The 27,262-nt window shown below is 44.7% G+C and overlaps 1 long non-coding RNA gene across 1 annotated transcript in view; it reads right to left on the reverse strand.

Annotated features, from left to right (window-relative positions):
• The window catches only part of LOC147016924 (uncharacterized), an 80,441-nt gene extending 59,867 nt beyond the window's left edge, over positions 1-20,574 (reverse strand). The window contains exon 1 of the long non-coding RNA XR_015049701.1: positions 20,235-20,574. This is a non-coding gene — a long non-coding RNA (uncharacterized LOC147016924). The remainder of the gene's footprint in view (positions 1-20,234) is intronic.
• Positions 20,575-27,262: the final 6,688 nt, after the last annotated feature.

Below are 27,262 nucleotides of genomic sequence, written 5' to 3' on the forward strand. Positions count from 1 at the left end.
CGAGCGAGATGGTGATGGCCACACTGAGAAGGATGGGAGTGCCAGAAGCAGAAGTTAGGTTGGTTGAAGGGATGTACAAGGGAACGAAAGGAAGAGTATTGGTTGGTCCTTGTATGTTTGAGTAGTTCAGCGTGAACATTGGTTTGAGGTAGAGAAGCAGTCTCAGCCCACTCATGTTTATCATGGTAATGGAGCTGGTAAGTAGGAATGTGAGCTGGATGGGTATGCGGAGGATGCCGTTTGCTGACTATCTGGTAGTTGTGATGGAGGGTGGGCGGGAGATGCAGGAAGTACTGGTGGAGTGGAAGGAGGCATTTGGAAGGCATGTGCTGAAGATGAGAATGGCGAAGACCGAGGTGATGTGGGTCGGGCAGCAGAGGAAACAAATCAATATCAGGTTAGAGGGGAAGTAAAGGAGACGAGGCAGGGAAATAGGTTTCAATATCTGGGAGGAACAGTGACCGGGGATGGTAATTCTGAGGCAGAGGTGCGGAGGAGGATTCAGGTGAGTGCGAATGCATAGAGGAGGGTGAAGGGAGGAATGGCAGACATAAAGATTCAAGAAAATTGAAAGGGAAAGTTCTGATGTCATGTGTAATGCCAGCCTACTTTTACGGTTTGGAGACTGTGGCACTGACAGAGAGACAAAAGCTGCAGGTTTGCGAGAACTGAGTCAGAAGGATTGTGGGAGTAAAGAGCGTGGATAGAAGGATTGGATGAACTGAGGGAGGAGATTGGTGTGCGGATGAGTTTGATGGGGAGATTGGTGAAATGCCGGCTGAGGTGGGCTGGACACTTGGTGCGGATGGGGAAAGAGAGGATGATAGAGAGAGCCGATAGGTTGGGCGAGCAAGGTAGGAGGAAAGAGGGAGACCATGTTGAGATGGGGCAATTGTGTGAGGAAGGATATCCGTAAGGTAGGGGTGATTTGAGAGCGGAGAGAGTTGGCTGAGGACAGAGGGAGGTGGAAGAGTATTGTATTCAAGGCAGGGCATATGTGTGGTGCCATCGGACCTCATCGCTTACAAAGTGAAGTGGAGGAGAAGAAGATGAAGACGAAGAAGATCGAATTAGAGTTGAGATGAAGCAGAGAGGGAGTCTGATTGGAATTTACATTACAACCCTGAGATTGAAAATAGGCCGATTTTCACTTAAAATGCATTTTTGTCTTAAAAAATGTTAATATTCGTTGGATTGTCTTCCTGTTTTTTGCAACTTCGTCTTAAACCATCTTGGCGCCAATGAAAAATGAAATCAGATATAGAATTGGAGTTAAGATAAAGCAGTGAGAAAGTCAGAAAGTGTGAGCCGAACAAAAGAGGCCGATGGAGCCTGAGTTATGTGGAGCAGAGCGAACAAAATGGTGCAGATTTGATTTTTGAAGCCCTTCTCTGAACAGGTACACACACTGGAGGAGAGTATTGTTGAAGATTTCCACCCGTTCGGCGTGCGGACGACCGCCTCAGCCCAATTGCGGCCGCACGCGCCCACCGAACGAGCAATCCAGTCGTAGCTTCCGGATCAATGCCGAAACCCAGCTTCGGGTGTTTTTATAACACCATAGATCAGCCAACTCTTCTGTCCATGCGCTACAGGGTCAATCTCCGAATTATCGATATACCTAATTATTCGCGCAGACAGAAATGCCGGGGACCTACACCTCAACGGGACCTGCACGAAAACGAGCCGCTTTTCGCAGCTCGTTTGGTATGCGATTGCTGAGCGGTTATCTATCGCCAAGTCCCGTCGGACCCGATTATCTTATCGGTGTTAAAAACCAGCTAACATTCCGAACGCTCCATGGCAGTCAATGAGAGGAAGGGACGCAATGAGCGGGTGACATTTAACAATGGGGACATTTATTTGAACACAGGCAAGGCAATGAATGGGGGGATGGGGAAAAAGACACGAGCAAAAAATCCTACAGCCAAGTTCTATTCCAATGTGAAGCAAATACAACACAGGCACTTAACAGTTTCCTACTTATTAGACGGGCCCACGGACACGCGTATGCACCCACACACACCCAAGAAATGGTGGCTGATGCCTTTAACGGACTCCAGCTCGGAGGGCAGATGAGCTGAAACCCAGAACCTATCTCGAACCTCTCCACCTCGTGTGGTCTTCAAGCTGCTCAGACCCGGTCTCCAGCGAGAGTGAGCTGGATTCAATCGCCGTGAGCCACGATCCTTCCTGAGCTCCAGCAAAATCTCTCCCGCTTCCGAACACGTGCTGGTGAGACGAGGCGCCGATCCTTCCCGTCGAGGCGTCGCTTCCCCGAGGAACCACCTCCAAGATGAGGCCGATTAGTCGCATCAAGCCGGGAACTAAGTGGAGAACAAAGAGCTCCACGAACCAAGAATAGCCAGCCGAGCAACCAGCTCAACTCTCTTCCGATGAACAAAGCCTCTCACAACACGAACCAAGAACTCCGAGCTGAGCAACCAGCTCAACTCTCTTCGACGAACCAAGCCAGAGCCCAAAAAGCGAACCGAGCCAAGCAGAACCCGAAGGTCTGCTGAAAAGCCAAGCCGAAGCAAAAAGCTCACCCGAGCCAAGCTGAGTGTCTCTTCTTTATTGTTATCGGCCCCCACCCCGCTCCCGGCGTGATTCATGCCCTCGTGCTCCATCCCCCGCTCAACCACGGGTGGGAGGGAGTTGTTTACATCTCGTGATTCAGGACGGGAGGGCTCTTCTTCCTCTTCGCAGAAGAGGGGGAGGGGCGTCTTCCTTTGTGTTGCGATCGCTCACTAACTATTAAATTAAATCACAGCGCATTTAATCGATTCTGCCCATGAAACGATGGAAGGTGAGCTATCTCGGGAACAAGCACTTATCGACATAACTGACTAAAGGAACCTGAATATTGTGTGCAATCGAATTCGTAACAGTATTATCATGTAGAAAGCATAGTACCCACCCTCTGGGTGGGTTGAGTTTGGCTTTACTTGCTGAAAAAACAAAGTATAGTCTCGTGTTTTGCAAGAAGATTATAGATGTTTGTGTGGTGTCTGGGGTCTTAAGGGTCTAAGGGTTCAAACGGGGTCTATATGTTCTCCAGGGTCTTAGGTGTCTAAGTGTTTTAAATGGTTTTCTGGTCGAAGGGTTCTCACGGTCTATGATATCTTACGGGTCTTCGTTTTGTAAAGTGGTCGATAGTGTCTCCATGGTCTTAGCAGTATTATGAGTCTTAGCAGTTGTAAGGGTCCATAGGGTCTTGGAGGTCTTTCGTGTCTAAAGGTTCTAAGAGGTCTGGGGTAGTCTGAAGGGTCTTAGGGTTCTAAAGGGTCTAACAGGGTCTAAACTCTAAAAGTATATTGGTGTCTAAGGGGACTAAAATATGTCAATGTCTTACGGCGTCTAAAGGGTCGATAAATGTCGAAAGAATCTTAAAGGGTTTTCTAAGGTCCAAGTGGTGTCTGCAGTCTAAAAGTTCCAAAGGTTTAAAAGGTGCGATGCAATAGTACGTAATTAAGAGGTATAATCAAGGTGCAACTGACGTTCAAAAAGTATATGTAATTAAGTCATCTTGGAACCCTTATTGTCAGGTGAAGCCAGATGAGATCTGTGACTTGCTCCAGGTACCACGTGAACATGTAATAACCTGCTTCACAGTTGGGTTGTCAGTGACTAAACCATCTCCCTCATCAGGTTTCATAGTGAGGAGGGTGCATGGGTATGGGCACCCAGCGGGATAAAAAACATAACCTGTCAAAGGGCGCAGGAGCTCCTTGTGAGCAAATGAGGCTCCACACCAAAGAGGTCAATGATTGACCGTATTCTTGCTCTTCGGGTTGTCACTGAACGTAGAAGGGAGTTTCAGGAGGAGCTGCTCACAGCCTATGTCGATCTCTGTTAAGTGTTCAATTCAGTGAATCGATATGCCCCCTGGAGGATTCTCGATCTTCATGTGGTGCCACCAAAAGTGTTTAATGTGATTTCTGAGCTCTACTCTGGTGCTGTGAATGCTGTGAGGTGTGGTGGTTCCATCCCCAACTATTTTCCAGTTGTTACTGGAGTTCGTCAGGGGTGTGTACTGGCCCCCACATTTGCAGTGCTTGTATGGACTGGATTTTGTGGAGGATGTCAGAGAATTCAAGCTGTAGTGCATCATTTGGGAATGTCCAGATCTCTGACCTTGATTCGCAGAAGATGCAGTCATCTTTGCAGAGACTCTAGATATCCTTTTGGGGGCCCTGAAGGCATTGTATGAGGAGTCTGAGCTACTGGGATTACGGGTTTCCTGTGTCAAAACTACGATCTAGTCTTTCAATGACATCTTGGATGCAGCTATCTTGCCTGCACCTGTTTGTAGTGAAGATGTTGAGGTCATGGAGAGATTCACTTACCTTGACACTGATATTCTTGTCTCTGCATGTTGTGAGCCAGAGGTTGATAGACATCTGGGTCATGCCTGGGGAGTCATGGATTCACTGGATCTTGGATGAGATGGCATGGGTGTGGTGCAATTGGTACCTTTGCAGGAGGATGAAAGTTCGAGTCTTAAAGTCCTTGGTCCTTCCAGTCTTGCTCTACAGATGTGAGACTTGGACTCTGATCAGGGATCTGAGACAGAGACTTAATTCCTTTGGTACCAGGTCTCTTTGGAGAATCCTTGGCTATCGCTGGTCAGACTTTTTTTCCAATGAGCAGTTGCTGAGAGACTCAGATGAGATTTGTTACCTGTATAGTCCGTGAGCATCAGTTGCGACTGTGTGGACATGTGGCTCGTTTCCCTGACGTTGATCATTTTCGCCATATTCTCGCAGCGAGGGAGCCTCCTGAGTGGAGGAGGCCAACAGACTGATACTGTTCCTCATGGTTGCCACAGGTTTATTGGCATCTCAATGAGATGGGGATGGGCCAGGCATCCGCAGGTGGAGGATGGCCAGATGGAGGCCCCTGGAGTACTGGCAGAAAGTGGATGCAGCAACGTGCTGCTCCGGCGCATGCTTCCATACCTGACCTGCAAAATACAATTATAACGGCACTTGGGAGAGCGCATACTTCCGCCAGGCTGCAGAATTTACTTTTTGATAGGCTGCATCTGCATTTTGTATCCCAGGAGACGAAAACCAAAATCTAAATTGGATTGTTTTTGTCACTTCCCCAACTCATCTGCAAAGTTTTTTTGTTAAAACCTGTCCACAACTTTTTGAGATATCTTGCGATATATGGTTTTAGCCCAATTGTGAAGAATCACTTTAAATTAGAGTCGTCAGATTCTTACCAATTCGTCCTTGTCGTACCTGTTCACCAAGTGTTATTTCCGAATCCATCCATAACTTTTTGAGCTTTTCTGCTCACAAACAGACAAACAGGGGTGAAAACAAACGTTGTCCACCTTTGATGGCAGAAGAAATAACAGGAAAATAAAACTGGGACTGGAATAACCATAACATTTTTTTATAATTGTGATGCAAGGGATATTGATTTGCGTGAAGAAAATCCTGTGATGCACAATCTACTTTGTTTAAACAGATTGGGTGATCTTTCATCACCATCCTTGATCAGAAAGATACACCATCTTGGATTATGCAGAGGTGGCACACTTACCTTTGAGCTCCCTCGTCTAGCTTTGATTCTTCACTGTCTTCCTGGTGCTTCGCAGGCACCACATTGCATCGATGAGTGTGCCGTCCTTCAGAAGGGAGGTCTCTCTTAGTATTCCGTCTGCGAGAAGTTTCTGGAGGATTTTAATGATCCCACGGTATCTTTCACAAAGCGTAGGTCCTGGCCTTCTGTCAAAATCCTTGCTCTCACCTAATTGATGAGATGAGAAGACGGTACCATCAGGTACTTTCCCACAGAAGCGCCAACATGGCGCCCCGTCGATCTTGAGTGTCATGAAGCAGGTATCATTAAAATGCCTCATGGAGCTTGTATATGTATCTGATGCAGGATAGAGGCTTCAAGAGATAGAAAACATTGTATTTGTAGTGAATCACAAGAGCGTTTGGAGATAAACACAATGGGCAAATAAATACTGTATCTGGGATTTGAACCTGGGATCCCAGCATTACGTGCTAACACGTGCTGTGTGTTCAGATGGGGGTTCCACAAAGGCAAACTCTTCCAGTAAATTCATGATACCCCTGTGTATTCGCTGCATCCTCATGGAGCAAAATCTATCACCTAAAGTAATCTGAGCAAAACACAAGGACTATATAAATGTTGTGAAACAGTCAGTATGATTTGCAGTAAACATTATGGGAAGAAAGATTGGAGAGAAAGGCTAAAGAGGCTCGCTGGTAAGACTGGAGACACGATGGCAGATGCTGTGAATCGTTCCGTGAACTGAACTTGAATCTACCATTGATCCTGAGGTTTTAACTGTTGTTTCTCCATGCATATAGTTTGGCCTCAAGCAGCTGTTACTTCAGTTTGTTTTTATTAATTCAACTATTTTTTTTTTTTTTTTGTAATTCTTTTTTTTCTTTCCCGTCTGTTTTCAAATGTTGCTGTATGGAGTTTTGAGAAAGAAATTTTTTTTCAAGCGAATTATTTCTTTCACAGGGCCAAACTGGTGAGAGAAACTGCGATTGGCTGACAATTGGGATTTAGGAAGGATTTGGGAGAGGGAGGAAGTTATTCTGTGCATCCATCCATTGGGACCATACTCTGTGCAGGGTGTTGGTGCTGCCGAAGCAGTCTCCTTGGCTATTGGACATAATCCTGGATTGGTCGCCACTCCGACGCAGAATACCATAAAGCTGGCGCTCATTTTGCTGACCTCATTCGGATGACAAGCAGAGTCAACCCAATCTGGTATTAATTCAACAGCTGAGGGGGATTTGAACTCAGGATCCTAGGATCCCAAGCCCACCACCCTCACCATTAAGCCAACACCAGGCATAGGGAGTTATTGCCTCCATTTTATTCCATTTTGGATCACTTCATACCCTTCCAACGAAGTACAACAAAGAAAAGCACAAAGTTTATCATTTAAACAAAGTTTATGGGAGGTATAAACTCTACCAGATTGACAGCTGTAATCACAAGATTTCCATTTGGGAACATAGATTATGCAATAAGTTGCACAGTCAGGTTCAGGTTGATTCATTTTTTTCACTCTGATAATAAATAAATTAAAGTCCACATCCTGTGGTTATGCATGATGTCTGACAACTTCGAGATATGCTTCTGAACAAGCATTCCATCCACGAGTTTGCTTTGATTGTCCACCATTTGAAGTGAGCCATGCATGGCAGGTGGTGGGGATGGACTCGTATGGATCTGTGCTGGATTCGATAACATGACACCCTGCTGGTAAAAATGGGTTCATTTTCATGTAACACTATAATTCACAACGGTTTTGCATTTTATTCATACTTTTAGTTTACCATCTAATGTTATTGTATGTTGTGTCAGGGGTTGTGGGTTTTGTATTGAAAAGGTTGCAGTTGCGTTCGTAACAGTTTAGCGGGTATTTGTATTAGTTTATTGGACGAAGCAGGATGAGGCCCAGCGTTTAAGTTTAGTGTTTAAGTCAGTTGGGGCATTGGGAATATGGTTGGGGGTGGTGGGGGGGGGTATTAAAAAAGAACAAAGAACAAAGGAAGAGGAGTAGATGCTTAATGTGGGCCACATCAGGGACAGAGGAAGCAGAGTGTACTGACTGTTGTCGGAAGTGTGGGGAAATAGCTCACTTGAGGATAGTTATTACGAGGTTGAAGCAAGGGATAGATAATTTGCAGCAAGTAGCAGAATGTGAAAAAATGTGAAAAAAAACAACTCTTGCAGTTTGCGTTGAGATGAAGATAACGGGAAATCCTGAATAATCCACACCTTCTCCTCGAGCGAACAGATGCCTGAACGGTTAACACTGGCCGAGGATATTCAATCCTGGAATGCCGAATATGCATATGCACTTGGTGGGATTGATGATGCCAAAGTCCTGCAAATGAGTGAAGAAGAGATGTAGGTGCTCCTAATGTTCTTCTTGGTTGTGCTGGTGATTCGAATATCATCTGTGTACACGGAGCAGAAGTGTAATCCCTAGTAAACACCGGAGCACCTGATCGAAAAAAAACGTAGAAATGTTTGCACCTGATCGATAAAATGTTGAAATGTTTGTGTGGCATTGCGTAGTCGAAATAGGCTGAAAGGTGTGGAGGTGTCACATTAGCCATGGTCATTGTAATGGTGTCAAGGAGATGATCAGCCAGATCTGCAGCAGCGGGTAGTGCCAGCTCTGCGTTAACTGCAAGTATCATGCAGATGTGGGGTGGTATACGTTGCAAAAACAACTCAAGAAGGACCGACTGATCATAGGTGACGTAGTCGTCACCAAGAAGCTTCTGCATATGATGCAATAGTTGTGTGGGTCTGCATTCTCCTGAATGATTGATTGTAATGACTTGTTGAAAGCAGCGCTGCTCAGAAGGGGTCGTGCGCTTTATGAGCGCAGTCTTCAAAGTCGTGTACCGAGCTTTCGTCGGAGGTTGTAGTAAAATGTCTCTTACCTCCGTCGCATATTCTGTTGATAAGGATCCGATAATGTATTTTAACCACGTCAATTCGGTCATAATGCTCTGGTGGGGGGGGGGGGTGGGGAGCGTGGGGGGGGGGCATGATGTGAAAGGCACTCTATGCAGGCTGGCCATAAAGTCTGGAAACATATATTATAAATGGTTTATTGACGTAACATGTGACGCACCCCCAGTTCCATGGATGTTCGGCGAGTTGACATCTTCGGGCTGGCTATTACCTTCGCGATGACAGTTTCGTTCACCTCGTCGGCTATGGATGGTTGTCCAGAATGGAGTTTGTCCTCCACACTGCCTGCATTATTGAATGGTTGAACCAGCTTCCCCACTGTGCTCTGGGAGACGGCAGCTCTTCCGGGATGACATGCGTTGAAGTGCTCTGCTACCCGTCAATATGACCAGCTCTCGCATCCACTCGGCAGTATCACCTCAACGTGTTCGTCTTTTATCAAGGACATCTTCAAACTGTAACAGAATGACAATATAATCTATGTTTCCAGACTTTATGGCCACCCTGTACACTCTGGGAGTGAGGTGGGGTGGGAGCAAGGAGGGGGTTTGGGAGGAGGTAAGCTTGAGGGAAGGGGTTTCTGGACTTGCATTTGTTCGGGGGAGACGTGAGGAGGAAATGGGGCTGGTTGGTGAGTGGGAGTGCAGGATTGAATGAAATGGGGTATATTAATACAGCATGCGGATGCCCGGAGATGACCGCAGAGGGTGGAGATGGGAGGGGTTTGGGAGGAGGTAAGTGTGAGGGGACAGGGAGGGAAGGCAGCATGAGGGTAAGAGAAGGCGGTGTGAGGGCAAGGGAAGTGCGATAAAACACTTCCAAACAGCAACGCTTTCTTTTAAACTGCCGGATTCTATATAAACCATGCGGGAGGATTGAAAACCCACGTGATCTTCCTGGCAAAGGCCTGCCTGCATGCATGCTCACACATGCAGCGATCTTTGCACCGCTCTGGTTGGCTCACTCTGAATCTGATTCATACATCCTACACTCTGTGGAAGCCATTTTCATTTCAAAACTAAAGTGTCAGTCCTAAACAGTCTCCTTAACAGAGGGGGATGGGGGGGGGATATATATATATATATATATATATATATATATATATATATATATATATATATATATATATATATATATATATATATATATATATATATATATATATATATATATATATATATCTGTAATAATGTAGAGGAAAGAAAATAATTGTCTTTAAGAAAAGAATAACTTTTGCTTTTCACCTGAGTTTGCAAGGTGTGCAAATAGTGTGCAAGTACAGGATTTATAGACAAACTACATTTCACATGTGCATGGACATGCTACTCACATATGTGAAGTAAATAAACAGAAACGTATGTAATTCAGAAACGTAGGCCGGCGAAATTCCCGAGAGATATTTTTTATACTTCTTTTAGAAGTTATGTGAATGTACACTTTAAAGAAATTATGCACTCGTACACGTACACTTTAAAGTTATATGAAATGTACATGTATACTTTCACACACTCAACGTCACCTCTGAGTTTATGTACATTTTATAACCGAAAACAACACATTGAAAACTGAACAAGGTACGTTTTCATCCCAATGAAAATAGCCATGATTAATGTTTGAAATCTTTATTTTTAAATAATGTCCTTTTGTCAGTGTTTTGTGTGTATACTGTGTGTTGTTGAGATGTTCAGTGGTGTGTTCAGTTTTCCAGCAGCGAGCTAGCACTTGCCAAGGCAGCCATTCCTTATTAACGGTTTCCAATGGAGTACTTGCTTGAATGCGTAAGCCACTTGGTGAGCGCTCTACAAGAAACTTGGTGACTGAACACACCCCAGATTCATTCCATGGCGATGAGGATAAACATCTACACCATGACCTATTTCGATGAATTCACCCTCAGGGGACAGATTTTGAATATCACTGCAAGGTCAGCTTTGGTTTTATTTGCTCTTATCTTATCAAAGTGACAGGTCTTATTTGCTCTCTCCCACGTGTGTGTGTGTGTGTGTGTGTGTGTGTGTGTGTGTGTGTGTGTGTGTGTGTGTGTGTGTGTGTGTGTGTGTGTGTGTGTGTGTGTGTGTGTCCTCCTACTCCTCCTCCTCTCTCCCTCCTCTGCCTTCCACCTCCCCCTCTCTCCAAAACTCTTTTTCTCTCTCCCTCCCAACCACCCCTCATATTCCCTACAGTGAAGCGCCGGGTGGCATTTACTCGTAGATACCATAAGAGAGATGTTTGCCTGTGTCATGCCATTTTTCTCAAAGATGGCCAAACATATCTTCGTCAAACTTTCAGAGGTTCATCAATGCGTGCTGGGAAGTGCTTTGAGCAAAACAATTTTGGGGAAAAAAAGTTTCATTTTTAAAATCGCTCTATAGTATTGGGCATTGGTGACTTCTCGTCTGTTCTTTGTAGCTATGTGAAAGGTAATACATATTAAATGATCCTCCACCTCATTCCTTGGTGAGTGTATGGAATTGTTTTGGGCCCCCCCCCAAAGAAACAGAAAAAACCAATTTGATTTCTTCAAAATGCCAACAGGATTAGAGCAGCACTGGTCAACGCTGGGTACTCCTGCTAATTGTATACATATGAAACTGAAAAACACGGGTGGGTGGTGAACCTTGCCGAGGTGAAGTCTTAGTCGACCCCTGTATTTCCTAATTACATACTGTTTGAACGTGAGTTGGACTGAATACATATATTCATTACTTATTATTGGATCTTAACTACGTCTAATACTTACCTCCATCCATTAATTACAGACTAGTGTAACATCTCTTTTAGATGTGTAGACCTTTAGAGCCTTACACCCTTTTCACCCCAAAGACCCTTTCAGACTCCTAAAGTACAATTTCATCCCAAAATATTTCGTGTTAGCATCTTTTTTCTCATCCAGGACATCCCAAGGAACAAAAATATACCAACCAAGTCGAGTACGGGGACGGGGGGGGGGGTGTTGGGGTGCTGGCTGCACGGTAGCCCTGTCCAGCTCACAAACTATCTCAATTAGTCTGCTCTCTAATGTCTAATGGAAATATATTACTCTTGTGCACTTTAATAATTGGGAAAGAATCAAAGCAAAGTTCTCACAGTTTGACTCTTTCAAGAGGAACCAGAGACAAATATGTTCTGAGTTCATGGTCAAACATATTGTTGTGGTTGAGGAAATTCGCAAACCACCATTCAGGTCCCGTAGGTGAGATATCTCTGTAAGTACATGTGTAGTTAGCCCCAAACCCGTTGTTTAGAGGGAATAAATGTGATTCATTCGGGCTGCGACCCTTTAAGATAGCCGTTTTTCTGTTCTATCTTTATTTTGAACCAACCACGTCTCAACCGCCATCACACAACAACCACCAACCGCAACGCCGCTTCACAACAACAACAACAACGCCAACAGCCACGACCTTTACCGTCACGGCTCGCTCCCGTAAACATCGCATCAACGCCATTCCAAGCGTCGCCATGGCCATCACCGCCACTTTAGACCCTCCACCACCTTCACCTCTCCTTCTGCGGCCATTCCCGCGCCGCTTGTGAACGCCGAGCGTCAGGCTGTCCTGGCCTCGTGCAGGGTGCGCGCCGAGCAGCGGGTGCAAAAAGCGGCCTTTCCGAAGAGAAGTCAGATCAGGAATGATACAGGCCCACTTCTTTTCCGTCCTATCAGCAAGCGCGGGGCGATTTGGCCCCGCCTCCAGGCGCGTCGGAGTAGAATCGATATATGCAAATTCGAGGATCAGGGGAGGTTCACGCCCACTTTTCCTCCGTCCAATGGGCGAGCGTGGCTCCGCCCCCGAGCTCATCCTGATCCGGAAATCTGCATATGGATTCTCCTGCCGTACTATAAAGCACCGAGCGCGGGGCGAATTCAGGCAGTTTTGTTTTGGGTCAGAAGCAGTTGGAGGCAGTCGGAGTTTTGGGCTCGGGCGAGTTGGAGAGGTGTGGCGGCGGCGGAGTGTGGCAGCAGCAGTCAAGACGGGTCTGGAGGAGAGTCGGTCTGTCGGGGTTCGGAGTCTGTCGTGGAGCTGCAGAGAGGTGAAGCCGGGAGCGCGGTCAAGGTCGCAGTGGAGTCGCTCATCGCGGGACCCAAGCAAGCCACCTATCCTCTTTCCCCAGAGCATCAACAACCCCCCTGTTTCCCCCCGCGCTGAGATAGTGCGAAAAGGGGGCCCCGTTCCCACCCCATTCCAAGCAGTGCCAACGAAACCCGCGGAGAAGCGTGGAGTCGGGGCACCGCTGCCATTTTGCGGCTCATCACAAGACGGGTAGGCTCCACCCGGTCTCGCGGCCACAGGTCTGCCCCCTTGTATTTGAGGGTGGCCCTTTTTCTTTTGCTTTTGAGTATATGTGTTGTCGGCACCATCTGTAAAGTAAAACTGTGTAAGTGTTGCCGTGTGCTCGCGTAGTCGGTAGTAGATCTGCATTGTGTTTCTTTTGTTGCAATTGCTTTTGGTGCATAATTGTTGTGTTTCTTTTACATTTGCTTTTGGTGCATAATTGCTGTAATTGTATATGTGTGCTTTCCGTTTGCCGCGGAATAAATGTGCCTCATGTTGAACTTTTTTTCCCGTTTCGCTTCGTATTTTCTTTAATTGAATCTCCATCTTACTTCACGTAAAGGGTTGGTAGTGGGCTAAATACGCCCGATAATTAATTGGAACCGTCGAGGTTGACGATAACACCGCTCGGTTATCCCGATAGTACGGAACGGGTCGCTTAAGTGGCCCGTGTCCGGGGTCGACCTGCGGCGAGGTGCGATCGCCCGGTCTACCCTCCGTGTGGGTACTTAGGTAGGTCGAATTTGGCGAACAACCCTATCCCACGCGGGGGGGCTGATTGGCACGATCGTGGTGAAGCCGAAAGGCCCACCCATGACTAGTTCCCGGCGTTAGTCCGAGAGGGTCACGACGGAATTGTCCGTCCGGTGGGCGAAGTGCCGCGATTCGAGTTACGTGGCCGCTCACACGACGGCGGGCGCGAATTCGCAACAATATAATTGTTTTACAAGATGTGGACTGTTACATCTTGTAAAACAATTATACTTGTAATTTTTCTCATGCTTATTATATACCACAGCTCCTGTGCTTTCACCATCAAACCAACAAATATCCTGGTGAGTGGGTACCAAGGGATTGGATGTTTTGGCATGAGTGACATGTGCTCATGTGGCAACTCAGTAATTCACAGTGAACATAGTTTGTTTCACAAGTGATTAGCTGATGGTTTTCTTTTAACATCCAAAACATGCCCAGCGATTGTTTGAAGAGCGAGTACGAAAGGATCCAAAGTTTCCATTTGACATTACTCGTTTGTAATGTTTATGTACACACACACACACACACACACACACACACACACACACACACACACACACACACACACACACACACACACACACACACACACACACACACACACACACACACACACACACACACACACCAGATTATCCATCGTAATATTCCTAGAACTAAAACTAAATACTTAGAGGTCACCTACATATTATGTACGCATAAGGAGCGGTGACTAATTGAAAATGACAGATTTTGTAAGGAAGAGTCTCCCTCGGTATTACCATGAAGTCACACTTCCCAAAAGGGACATTGTAAAGTTGTTACTTCGATTTTCACAAGTTTATATCAACATCCATTGATTGCTTATGATGTTTAGATTCATTGTGTTTCCATCTGTATTCCCAGCTTCGGACACAAGGAGCTCAAATTCCTATCCCACATACAATGTGTATTTGTCCATTGACTGTATGATGTTCTCGTAATTCATGTAGAGTTGTCTATGACCGTTTGTCTTAAATGTGATTTATACACAAGTTCTATGAACCTTAGAGAAATGTAAAAAAAAAAACTTTAAAAAATTGTAATCTGTCAGTGTCGGACAGCACTCATTCTTGATATAAATGCGACCTTCACCTGCTCCACCTCCAAATGTCGGGGAGATGGCCCACCTGTGTTGTACTCATTCGCTCCCTCATTCTACCGTTTATCGAATCGTCTGCCTGTGTCCGTTGTCTTTTCCTTCCCACTCAAGTCTTTCAAATGAGCTGCCCATCACTACTTCATATGCTCACCCCTTGAACATCCATGGCCTCTTCTTCGTATTCCAATTCTTTCCCATTTGGTTCCTCTTCCGGCAATTATTTCTCATTGTGTTATTCTTCCTTTCCTCCATGTGTATGTCCTCTTTATCCACCACCCTCCATGAGCCCTTGATCCTTTTACTGTATAGAAAACGCGTTTTTATACAATCTAGGTTTAAAATATCTAAATAGTGATAAAGCGAAACACATACTTGAATTAGAAGATGAAGGTCATGATCATGCAAAGCAATGTTTATGCCTGTCAGTCATAGCCAATGGATCCTGGTCCTAAGGCTAAAATGCTTGGGCATACAATAAACACATAACCACACTCCCTAAGACCACAAAGGAACTGCCGTTTATGCCTTAATGGCTTCATCCATAAAACAAACAACTAAAGGTCAATACATGGGGGCACACGAAATGATGACACATGGACAATATTGCCAATGGGAACGTTTTAATGTATCGTAATGCACCTCAGGTGGCAATTTGCAACACCCTAGGGGTGTTGCTCTTGTTTTTGCGAGCGAGCCGAGACCGGTCGATCCAGGTCGAGTGGACACACTTTCTTTTAACTTCGAAAATAGTTTAATTTAGAGCCTAAATACACGATGGAAGCGAACGAGTAATTCCAGATTGATCACAGACAGGTGAATTTTAAATGTATACAAGAGTAAAAGGCAAATTATACAGAATAATGAATAATCCACGGTGATTCTTAATTACAGAACAATGCTATTGCCAGCAGCGTAGGCCGTAGGGCAAATCCTGAAGGGATACAATCAAATGGAGTGTTGAGGGATTAAAAGTAAAAATAAAAAAAAGATAATTCGGGCCTGATGGGCAAAAGATTATAGCTCGAGAGAGCGCGGGAGTTTTAGGGGGGTGGGGGGACTTTTGTCATCATCACACCATTTGAAAGCCTTTATCCCTGATCAGGGGTCAGATTTTTGCGGGCTCCAATCATGGTACCCTTTCTTGTAGCAATGTTTTTATGGCTGGATGCTCTTCCTGATGCCAACCCTTTGGTCGCCTTTGACCCTGCAGGGATAATAATTACTGGTATCATGGTGCTCATTTTGCTGACCTTTGGAGGGTGATGGGCTGAGTCAGCCCCCTGATGCTAGTTCAGTGGCCAGTGGGGCTTGAACTCAGGACCCCAAGGATCCCAAGCCACTGCCTTAACCACTGAGCCACACTCGGCTCATAGGGGGTGGGGGGACTTTTGTATTTTTTTAAAAATTATAAAACAGCAAAAAAAATTTAAAACAATAAATGCATATGGAAGTCAGTCATTTCAGAAAAGAAAGAAGAAAAACAAAAAAGATATCTCTCTAAATGTGGAGTAGGTTATACACAATGAATGACTCAACAACCACCTATGAAAGTACAAAGTGCATTGTTGACTTCCCATACATTCTAAAAACAAAACTGCAACTTAATTCAACTTATTACTTGGCCCTTAAACATGGCCAAAGGGTTGTCCATATGCCCTGGAAGGTTGTTGACTACCATCTGAGATCATCCCCCAGCCAAAACTATGATCTTTTCTCCCCCTGTCAATCCCACCTCCTTTCAAATTTCCAGTTTTTTTCTCCTTCCTGAGTTTCCTTCTGTATCCATCTTGTCCATGCCATGCATCCTCCCCTAGCCCTCACTCCTCCCACGCCCATTGTTTGTCCAAGTCTCGCTGTATTTTGTCCTTCAACCAAGCTGTTAGTGTTTTCCACCTCTCTGTAATGCTCCTTTTGTTCTGTTGCATCCTGATCCATTCAGTGTTCTCCCCCTTCCATGAGCCTTGACTCGGCATACAAAGGTAAAGTAAGGGAAAATTGTCTTGAAGGTAAACTTGAGAAAAAGCTTCATGAACCATTCATGAAGAAAAGTAAATAAAGCATTCAAATGTGCACATTCAATTTAAGCATGTGACAGAGTCTCAGAGACTCAATCAGAGATTGAGGACAAAAATATATGCAAAAAATAATTGGTGGGCAGTACCGAATGTGGCTGTCTCTAAGACAAATCGGTAGTTTTCTTTGGAATGAACTTGGGATAAAAAAAACCTTTTTCCAATTACATTGGAAGGGGGATTCTAAAGGCAGAGAAGCGTGCCACTTATTCGTTTGCCATGCTCAAAAAAGTGTGTGAAATAGTTTTTAGAGTTTTGATAAAGTTAATGCTGATCTTCTGAACTACAAAATGAAGACTTCAAATTTGACCTGAGGCAAATATGTAAGAATTGAACCAGAGACCATTATCATAGAAGTTGACACTAAATTTGGGAAGGAGAGGTTTGAATCGATCGCTGTTGATCCATCAGCAGGCTGTTCCAAATTCATCTTCACTCTGGGTACACACCGAGTACATCATATAGTAATCATGATACTCGACGGTTGGACCGAATTCCAACCTTGGCAGCCAGTGCAGCAGAACTCGACGATCTAGCATTGCCATTCATCAGACGAGCAACATTATAAATACCATTTTGCAGAAAATACTTGATTACAGAACAATCGGTTCTTGTTCTGTATAAAAGGAAATTGTAGAAAAGATACCCAATAAAAACATTTTTTTTTGGTAGAAGAGGAATAATGTGTCAGTCAAAAAGCTCATCAAGGATTTAAAATTATGTTATGAAATGGGGGAAACAGCAACAAGTCTATCCGTTCGATGTTCAGATGACTTATTTAGTGTTTTGGCCTGGTAAAGAATGAGAAAGCAGTGCAATGCCAGGTCAACGTGGTTGAACCATAGGGAAGCCCCCAAGCTGAGCCAATGCCGAATGCCATTGTTCAGCACAATCTATCGATGAGACCCTGACCACCTTCCGCCAAGGGAAGGTTCAGAATCTCGGAGCACAACCAATGTTTCTCACTCCAGAATAACTACACCAAAGTCTTGAATTTTAGAGAACAGTTCAGGAGGGGGTACAGCTTTCATCATGTGCCACAGCTGCCACAAAAATGCTGCCAAATTGTTAATAACCAGTCAGGTCAGGTATGGGAGCATGCACCGGAGCAGCGCGTCGTTGTGTCCACTTTCCGCTGGGACTGAAGGGGCCTCTGTCTGGCCATCCCCAGGCAGATGCCTGGCCAATCCCCATCTCCTTGAGATGCAGATCAACCTGCTGCAACCACGGTTCATATGGTCGGCCCATTGGCCTCCTCCACTCACGAGGGTCCCTCGCTGAGAGATTCTGGTGAGAAGGATCAGCGTCAGGATAAAGAGACACATGGCCATACTGCCGCAGCTGACGCTCACGGACTATGCAAGTAACAAATCTCATTTGAATCTCTCTCAGCAACCGCTCATTGGACACAAAGTTCGACCAGCGATAGCCAAGGATTCTCCGAAGAGACCTGGCACCAAAGGAATTAAGTCTCTGTCTCAGATCCCTGGTCCGAGTCCAAGTCTCACATCTGTAGAGCAAGATTGGAAGCACCAAGGACCTGAAGATTCAGACTTTCATCCACCCGCACAGGTACCAACAGTGCCACACCCAATGATCCAGTGAATCCATGACTCCCCAGGCTCGACCCAGACGTCTATTGGCCTCTGGGTCACAGCCAGCAGAGACGTGAATATCACTGCCAAGGTAAGTGAATCTCTCTGTGACTTCAACATCCTCACCACAAACAGGTACAGACAAGATAGTAGCATCCAAGATGCCAGTGAAAGCCTGGATTTTAGTTTTGACCCAGGAATCCCGTAATCCCAGCGGCTCCGACTCCTCATTCAGCACCTTGAGGGCCCCCAAAAGGAAAACCAAGATCTCCACAAAGATGACTGCATCATCTGCGAAATCAAGGTCAGACATCTTGGCATTCCCAAACGATGCACCACAGCTTGAATTATCTGACATCCTGCGAAGAAACCAGTCCACACAAGTGCTGAAAAGTGTGTGGGCCAGTCCACACCCCTGACGAACTCCACTAACAACTGGAAATAAGTCAGAGATGGTACCACCACATCTCACAGCACTCTCAGTACCAGAGTATAGTTCAGACATCAGATTTATCAGTTTTGGTGGCACCCCATGAAGACAAGAATCCTCCAGAGGACATCCCGATTGACTGAATCAAATGCTTTACAGAGATAAACATAAGCTGCATGCAACCCCTGCCGACACTCTCGGCTGCGTTCGGTGAGGACCCGAAGGGCAAGGATGCGGTCAATCATTATCCTCTTTGGTGTAAAGCCTGACTGCTCTGGGCACTGCTGCTCAAGCAGATGGTGGCGAAACCTATCAAGAATTATCCAAGCAAAGACCTTGCCCAGCACTGAGAGCAGTGACACTCCTCGGTAGTTGGTGCAGTCCTAGCGATCACCCTTCCCTTTCCAGGGAGGGACAACAAGGCCCCTCTCCCAGTCAGTTGGGATGATACCCCCTCACAGTTTCCTCACCCATAGGCCTCTTTGTCCAGCCTCAGCTTACAGTTTTACATCTCAACTCCCTGAACAGCTCAGCTCTTCCATTCAGCCTGGCCCTGTGAATCTGCTCAAAGGTATCCAGTGTCTCTTGAGAGACAAAATTCTTGTTCACCCTACAGTGAGTTCCAAGACATTCACTGAAAACATCAAGGATGGTGGTCTTGAAGGCACTCCACAACTCTTCAGAATTCTCCAAAGTACCCAGACCCCCCAAATCCCCACTCAGCCTGTTCGCAAACTCCTCAGCTACCATCTCATCCTTGAGCTTGCCAACATCCAGCCTCGGCTGGGATGGTACCATTCTCCAGGAATTAAGCTGTGACTTCAGAGTTGCTACCACAAGCCAGTGGTCGGTATTGAGGAACTGAGCACTCTGGTAGACCCTGCAGTTCTGGATCATCCTCCAGCGATGACACCTCAGTAACACCCTGACACACACTACTGCAATCTTATCTGGGAAGATTACCCTGTGGTTTTCTTCCTATAAAAGAGTGGGGTCCTGAAGGCTTTGCCCCAATCCTTTCATCTGGTGAGCTGCCCTGCGAAGAGCAGCTGCACAGGAGGTACTCCCACGGAGTGGGTTTTCAAAAAACTTTGCGTTTTTGTGTTTTCCGGACTGAAGGGTTTTACGGTGGCCAGAGTGCAAATACTGCCACCAACCTCCTAAAAAGAAGTAACCCAACTGCATTGACTAAATCAACACATCTCAAGTAACCCAACATGGAAACAAGGGATAAATTCATGTTATGGTGGTGGGCTTGGGAACCTTGGGTCCTGAGTTCAAATCCCACTCAGCTGTTGAATTAATACCAGGTGGGGCTAACTCGGCCTGTCATCCTTCCGAGGTCGGCAAAATGAGTGCCAGCATGCTGGTATCCTGTGTCGGAGTGGCGACCCGTTCAAGATTATTCCCAATAGCCAAGGAGACTGCTTAAGCAGCACCAACGCTCTGAACAGAGTATGGTCCAATGGATGGATGGATTATTGTCGGATACAACCACACCGACATCATCTGTGTAGGCAGGAACTTTCACAGGTTTAATTGTTGCGTTACCGCAGCTTAATCAAAAGAGAATCGACCATCAAGAATATAATTTATCAGATAAAGGGCATTCCTGTTGAATACCCAACCCAACCTTTACAATGGAAGTAAACTCAGTGCAGTCTAAAGGGCTAAAAATAGAATCCATGACATAAAAGTTTTACTCACCGATCCACATCCTCCTATCCGACTGATAGGCCAGGCAGATCTGCATCTTGACGTGAACCAAAATCTAATCCGCTTGTTCTTGTCATCTTCCCAGCTCATCCACCAAATTTCGTTATCCGCCCACAACTTTTTGAAATACCATGCTATGTATTAATTGTTTTTGGCCACATCTATCGACAGTGAAGAATCACTTAAAAAGATTTTTTTTTTTTCATTCTAACATCCAGATCTTCACCAAAATCGAATCAATTCATCCTTGGCACACACCCAACATGTCCACCAACTTTCGTCCGAATCCGTGCACAACTTTTTGAGATATTCTGCTCGCAGCCAGATGGGTGAAAACCTAACCTCTGTTAGGGGACGGTACAGCACACGGACAAACAAGAGGTGGTTGCTGAGGGGAAAGCGTAACCATGGCGGAGAGGGGGTGGGACGCTGGGGAAACAGAAAGGCACAGTGGCTCTTCAGACTTTAGTCTAGAGAATGACCATTGGGCGGTATCTTTCCAATGGCGGAGGGCTAACGTGACTGAAAGTTGGTACGAATCAGTGGGGGAAAAAAAGGAAACGAAGGATAAATGAATTTCAAATGAAAAAGAGAACCTGTCTGCTTGCTCGCCAACATCACTAAAAAATCTGCATTACTGTCCTACGAGTATTTTTTTAAACGTTCTCCACCAAAACCTGTGTAAAGAGAGCTATGAACGACTATTCCACGGATTGAGTAAATTGATTCATTTACTCTATGTTCGTTTCGACAAGTTCATATGGAGCAACCAACATATAATGCTCATGAATCATTGGACATGTTGAACCCATTCATACATGCTCCGTTCATTTGCCTCGACACGATGTGTTATGAGATGTTTTAAAGGAAAACCTTTATCTGACAATCCCATCACAGATTTAACATTTTTGTTTCTTTTGTTCTCATCAACATTGGATGTCTGACTCGTTTTAAAGCTCACTGCAGGTTGTGTAATGTTTTTCAGATGTTTTGACATATTTTTCTTTTATTTGTGATCCAGATGAATAATTGGAGTTTAAGGTTCAGCTCTCTGGCTTCCAGGCAGTGCATCTAATTGGACTTGCTCAAGCGTTGGGATTTGCGAGGCCTTGGTTTTGCATCGACAAGTCCGTCTGCCAAGCCTTTAATGCATCCAACAAAGTAATGGAAAAAGCCAATTAACAACGAAGCGCTCCCTTTATCAGGCCCTCATCAACTACGGCTCTTTTGGAACAAGAGAAATGCTTTGAATAGTCTTTGTACATGCACGGAAGGATAATCAAATTGTACATATTGTCGGCGACGCGTGCTGACACAAGGATGCTCTCCTGCCTAACAGCCCCCCTATCCGTAGTCTATCCCAGTTCACCTCTCAGAGAAGAAAACCAAAGTACAAAACAATTAGTGAATCCAGAGTCATTATTGCACGAGTTTTCAGGTTTCACACGTACAGATATTTACAGATGAATGAATAAAAACTAGCAATGATGGATCCGATGAATAGCTGCTTGTATGAAAGTAAGATTGAATAAATAAATGGTGGAATGATGAGATGGTAAGATTGAAAATGAAATAGGAACAATTTGCTCAACGTGAAATGCAATCAATTGTGAAATGAAATGCGATTTCACCAAGAAACTTGCAATCAAAGTAAAGCAAAACTGACTCGAGAAGCCACGACAAGAATTAAATACGATTGACTCAAAAAAAAAAAAAAACCCTGAAACGGCGAGCAATTGAATGGAGAAAATCGTGATTAAAATCGAATGCAATCGATTCAAGAAAATCGATGGAATATACAATTCAATTGGTACGATAATTTTTTTTTTAAATATCATCCACTTATCGTGGTGGCCTGATGAGATCTTTCCAGGATTATCAATGAGATGTAGCATTGACTAACTCAACGCCCCTCAAGCTGGTGTCCTGCTCAATGATGTCTCGCAGGGTAGTGAGGAGGCGACCCCTTCTCTTTAGGCCTTCAGAGACGTAGCATTGACTAAATCAACACACTTCAAGCTGGTGTCGTTATAGATGTCTCGCAGGGTCGTGAGGGAGTGACCCCTTCTCTTCAGGCCTTCAGAGATATAGCATTGATTAAATCAACGCCCCTCAAGCTGGTGTCCTTAGAGATGATGTCTTGCAGGGAAGTGAGGTGGCGACTCCTTCTCTTCAGGCCTCCACAGTGGAACTTTCTTTGCAAGTCCTTCATGTCGTGTCATATGACCAGCAAGGTGAAGGTGGCATTCCCTCCCAATGGCAGAGATGTGGGGCAAAGAACCATACAGATCCCTATTCGTGATATGGTCTTGCCAAGAAACGTTCAGAACTTTTTGAAGCAATCAGGTGTAAATACCATCCAGTGATTTCTCCAATGCTTGGGTCAAGGTCCAGACATATTTAATTATTTTGTTGTCACCTGCACTCTGTTAGCACCACACATTGCGATGGTGGTGACAAAAAGTAACAAGGCATGGTCCCAGCATGCACCTCCAACTCGACTGGTACCATGAGGTCCAAATGACCCAATCAGCGTTAAGATCATCATCGTCATTCGTTTGTGGCAGATCACCTATTTTGATGTGACAAATATTCTATTGTTTGTTGATCAGTGTTTCAAAGTGATTGTAAACCATTTGAGGATTTGTACAGGGTGCATTGATAAATAATGTGGTCGACAGTTTGTGTTGCTCCGCAATCAGGGGGGAAGTAGCAAGTCCATTTTGTGCATGTGGTCCGCAAATCTCCCTGATCCTGAGCGAAGCCGATTCAGGCAAACCCAAGACAATTACGGTAAGTCCTAGCCCGGTGGCCAAACTGGGTTATTCGATAAAATTTGCAAGGTGAGATTGATCTGTGGCAAATTGTTTGATCCAAAGACTGTGCTTGTAGCGATCAGCAGGAAGAAATTCAGAATCAATACTTGTGTTGCATTGGCCAGTGAATAACGAGACTTGAGTCGCATAGGCATTCACCTCTCCTGAATACAATCATGCAAAAGGTGATGTGGGTCGGCAGATTTTTTTTTTTCTGGACAATGTTGAACACATGTGACCTAGGCAATGGATGCCAGCTGGTTCTATACCAGATAGCACTGGTCGGTAAGATGTTGGGGTAGCTTTTATGCAGCCTGATACAATTCGCAAAGACTCGTTGAATGCAACGTGTGTGTACTTCTTCCCCAAACAGCTGAGCAATTCAGCAGGAGCATAAGCAAGAGCGAGCTAGTGCAGATGTGCATAAACGATGGGGAGATGCATCCTATTTAATATCCATCAGCCCAAGTATGAGAGCATTTCTGGAGTTGACTTTCTTGCTGAGCTTAGTCAGGTGCAGCTTAAAGGTCAAGCTCCTGTCAAGGCATACTGCTATCATGTAGGGGTGGGACTGGCCTCAAACTTTATCAGTTCACCATTAGCAGATATGGCCAGTTTGCGCTTGGCATCACAATTTCACAAGTAAAAAAAAAACACACAACTCGCCCGTCTTGCCGCATGCTGAGCTTTAGGCACAAGGTTTCAAGGTAGTTCATCATTGTTTGCATGTCGTTAGTTGGCAAGTTCTTCACTTCCTCAAAAGAAGAGCCCAGAGCCACCAAGGCGATATCATCAATATATGTGTCGTGGTTTGCATTCGTTTGAGGGATATCGTGAGTTTATACATTGTAGAGAGTTGGCGCAAGCACGGACTCTTGGGCAACACCATTTTTGAAACGGTATGGTCGGCTGATCTGCCCATAAGCATTTTCAAAAACAAATGAGTGACCATATACAAGTTCTATGATTAAATTAACCATCACACAATCTGGTAAGTCACACAGCAGTTTGTGGTGGAGGCCTTAATGCCAAACGGTATTGTACACTTCTGTAAGGTCAAGGAAGACAGCTCCAACTATTTGGAAGTCACCAAAGGCGTATTCAATATCCTGCGTTAGCAGTGTCACTTGATCAGCAGTCAAATGTAGTTTATGAAATCGAGCTCGTTTGTGTTAGAATTGCTCATCAACTACAGAGTAGATTCATTCCAGGATAAACCTTTCCAAAAGTTTAAATGTTGCACTTAGCAGCAAAATAGGTCTGTATGATTTTGGATTGTCCAGCAGCTTACCTGTTTTTGGGATGGCAATCACAGTGACCCTATGCCAGATTTATGGAATGTGATTGGTTGTCGTAGAGAATGAAAAAAAAAATTACATGGCCAAGTTAGCATCAAAGTACCACAGTGTCGGAAAAACTCGTTGTGCACACCATCAGGACCAGGTGCATTATTGAGTTTATGTTTATCAATAGCAACACTCATTTCTTCATTGGTAAAAGGATATGTCAGATGGCCATCAACAGACGGTTCATGCAATTTCTCACAAAGACTGCAAGAGCATACTTTTGGCCTTCTTGTCAGAGACAGAGTAATTGCCATTGTTCACAAGCTGCTTGGCAATTTTGTTTCCTTCAAACTGGCACTGTCTGTTAGTCGCTGCTCGACCGGTGAGGCGGTTCATAGTTCCCCAACCTTTCCATGAAGAGTGTACAAAATCAATGTCCTCAACAGTCTCTATCCACCTTTCCAGGTGTTTCCGGTTTGGGTGGTTCATCGAAGCATTCGCAGAAGCTGTCGTGGAGTCAGGATTGTCTACATCGATAAAGTCATCACGGAGCCGAGTGCACTCCTCGTCCCAGCCCGGTATGTAGCACTTCCTGAAGCTGCTTGGAATAGCCTTCTTAACAGTATTTTAAAGGGAACAGCTAAAACGTTTGTACGAGTAGTCTGCATCAGGTGACGTTTAATCAGGAAGTACATTGACAACATTTTTTGCATAACTGGTTAAACAACTTCCAATTAGCTTTTCTAAAGTTCAATCTCGGAATAGACTTGGTAGAGGTGTAAAGAAGCTGAGGCAGCGAGATTGGAGATGTTTGGATGTGAAGAACGCAGAAACTGGTTCAAAACTTTCCGAGTTTGTATCAAAATGTTTCATGCAGAAAGTAAGATTCGGGTTAGTTTCCATCTTCATCAACCAGGAAAGCGTTAAGATAATGTCAACATAACTTCAGGAAGTACAAGAAACGTTGCAAATGAATAAACAACATCATTTATTTCGATAAATGACCTTCCTCACCATGCTATCATACTAAAATATGCTCTTTGATGTCTGTCTGCCTGTATGACTGTTTTTTTGACCGTGAAACAGTCTCATTGTCCAATTTCAACCAAACTTATTAGGAGTACTAAGGGTCACACAATGGAGGTTGTAGCAACTTTATTTGCCTCCTTCCCCAGGGGGGGTTTCTGCCTCGGGTGAAGTCTGTGTTAAGATGTATATCCGTGGTAAGATAGCTAATCATGGCGTTTTTCTAAGGCCGCTCCTAATCACAAAATTAACATTAACACTAATGACAATAGCATAATATTAATGTTATTGCAAAACAATATTAATCCTAATAATATCCCCCTCCTCAAGGGGTTTTTTCCTCCTTGGACAAACACCTGTGTTGACGAGTAATAATTGCTTAGCGTTGTGTTTTTGTGGGGCACCTCTTCCATAAGTGAAACTATTATAAACCTCAAACACGTATGATCACCTTTTTAAACAGTCGCTACTGGTGTTTAACACTAAAATGAAAGAAATCTGGAGGGATCCCGACATCCTTGAGGCATTCTATGTTTATCACGTCCTCCACAGACAAACGGACCTGAGCCTTGATCTACTGTAATCTATATACCCCAGAGAGGATAATAGCAGGACCCCTCTTGTTGCTCCTGAAGGGAATGGGTGTACTAGTAAATTTAAACGACCAATTCTGTTCCAAGTTTTTCTTTTGTCCCCGTTGCCTGACAATTGGCAATCCAGGCTCATGGACCAGGGCAAGCAAGGAGCGTGACTTGTTCGTCAACATACATTCATTATAATTAAAAACACAAACAGGCAAATGCTTGAAAATGACAATAAACAACAGGTAGAATTCCACACGGATGCCTCTGGGGCCCCAGACCTGTAAATGAGCATGGAAGATGAATAATAATAATGGGTGCAAGAACAATTACAAATGAATCATAATGATTATTATTTGGTGGCGCATAGAAATATCGGCCCTGTGTTAAGTAATAGTAATGTCGTGGGCTCACATTGTGTCATGGTCCCAGAGGTCTGATTAACTTATCCCAAGGGAGTAGTGCATCTTCACCACGGTATTCCAAATGGCTTTCTTGCTGTGAATCTGTGATGCAATCAAAAGGATTAGAAGTGCAACATAACCCTTGCAATTGTGACTCTTCATTCACTTTTATGCAAGTCCAAAGTCGTTACATACACGATGTGCACAGAAGAAAGAATGGAGCCAATGCATTGAGAAAAAATTACCAACTTGCTTAACTTCACACGTTTCTTTTAATACAAAGTCGAGGCTCATGGAAAAGCTGGAACACAGAATGTATCAGGACACAACAAAACAAAAGGAGCAGCAGAAAGAGAAGGTGGAAACGCCAAGAGCAGGGCCAAGGGACAAAATATGTGGAGACGGACAACGAGGCATGCAGACAAGAATGAGGGGAAGGGCAGGACACAGGGGATGGACAATACGGATGCAGGAGCAAATTCTCAGGAAGGAAAGACTGGAAACTTGTGGGGGGGAGGATAGGGGTGGTTTAAATGGGGTAGAAAACAACATGGTTTTTGATGGGGGTGATCACATATTTATAATCACAATTTCCGTGATTCATCCAAAGCCATAACACATTAATGTTAACAACAACAATGTAGCACTAACTATCTGGCACTGCGGGGGGGGGGGGGCAAAGGGGGTGGAGCAGGACATGAGGACTGGGAGGGGTTAAAACATTCTGTACATGGGTAAATTTATCTTCCTTTCCTTCTCCTTCTCGTCCAAAATTTTTGGAAAACAAGACGACTAATTGGTCCATCAATGAAGTGAAGGGTAGGCTCGACCGGTAAGTAATAATTATAAAGAGAGCATAGATCTAGTCAAATTCTCCATGCAGAGAACCATAGCCTTTAAAACACA

Source organism: Eptatretus burgeri, chromosome 11, assembly GCF_056783735.1.
Source record: "Eptatretus burgeri isolate ZD-2024b chromosome 11, Ebu_testis_v1, whole genome shotgun sequence".
Taxonomy (NCBI): domain Eukaryota; kingdom Metazoa; phylum Chordata; class Myxini; order Myxiniformes; family Myxinidae; genus Eptatretus; species Eptatretus burgeri.